Source organism: Bison bison, unplaced genomic scaffold, assembly GCF_000754665.1.
Source record: "Bison bison bison isolate TAMUID 2011002044 unplaced genomic scaffold, Bison_UMD1.0 scf7180017864304, whole genome shotgun sequence".
NCBI lineage: Eukaryota > Metazoa > Chordata > Mammalia > Artiodactyla > Bovidae > Bison > Bison bison.
The window spans coordinates 15182075-15183522 of record NW_011494876.1 but is presented as its reverse complement, the minus strand read 5'-3'; positions in this window follow the sequence as shown (position 1 = coordinate 15183522).

Genomic DNA, 1448 nt, shown 5'->3' with positions numbered 1-1448 from the left:
GGGGGCGGCGGGTCCGACCCGAGGTCCGCCCTCCCTGGGTGGACCTCCTGGGCTGTGCCTGTGACGTCGCACCGCCCACAGCCGAGCGCTAGCTCTGCCAGCCTGGACAGGGACAGGCCGGGCCGGGACCCACCGCGGGGGTGGGGCTGAGGCCAGCAGCCTGGCGTCTCCGCGATGCTCCAGCTATTCTCCTCCCTGCCAGCCCCGCGCCCCCGGCCCCGGATTGGCTGTCAGGCCCAGAGCCGGCTCTGCATTGGTCCGCTGGCCTGCCGCTCAGATCTGGCTCTGCCCCCAGCGAGAGCGGGAGCCGGGTCGCAGTTCTTGCAGACCACTGCTCATTCTCCCTGGCCCACGTAGAATCGCGCGGGGGACTGTGGGCGGTCAGGCCTTTCTTAGGGCAGAACTCTGGCCACCGGCTAGCCCGGGCTTCATCTCCACACGGACAGACTCGCGCTCCCCAAATGCAGGTGGGCACAGGTTTGGGGAGAGCACTAAACTAGGAGTCCTTGAGCCAGCGTTGAACTCTGGCTGGACGCTCCATTAGCTTGGTGAACTAGAACAAGATGCTTCTCCTCCCTGGCTCTCAGCTTCCTGCTCAGATGGGCTCTGGTGTGAGGGCTGTTGGTAAATGGTACTCACCTCTGGCTAGAAATGAGGCATCTTTCAGAGAAATAGGGAGATGGAACGGTATTATTATTGGAGAGGCATTATTGGGCACCTGGACCCAGGAAAACCTATATATACCCCTCCATCCAGAGCGCGATTACCTCTAGAGTGAGGAGCTTCCAGATACCTTCTAATTCTCAGGTTTTCAGAGGAACTTTTGGGGATCGCTTGTTAATAGCTTGTTACAAATACAGATCCCTGGGTATGGGACGGAGCCTCGGAAACTGCATGTTTAACAGTAGTCAACAGTGATCTAGTTGACAATAGACTCGAGGGCGGGGGGAGTGGCATTGGCAGCCCCCACTTGAGAGACCCTGCCATGAATTTTATAGGAGCGACTGAGGCACACAGAGAGGACCTGGACAAAGCCCCCCGACGAGTCAGCATTCAAACCCTGGTCTACTAATACTTCCAATTTAGAGCTGCCTGCTCCAAACCCTAAAACAGGGGTTAGAGGGTCAAGAGCGGCCCTGGGGTCCAGTCGCCACCTGGTCCTGGACACTGGTCCTGTACAGGTCCTGAACACTGGGTGCCACTCCTCAAATTAGTGCCCGCCCCCAACACTGGGCTACGCCCACGTGCCGCTCTACCCACACATGGTCTATGTTAGGCCACGCCCCTGCACAGAGCGCCAGATCCCTTGAACTCCTGGCCAACTGATGACACGCCTCCGTTCGGGCGGCCTACACATCTCCGGACTCGGTACCAGTCACCGCAGGCTAGAGCCGTATTCCTGCTGTCACCTTCAGGAAGACTGGGGAGCAACCCTAACACAACGCCAC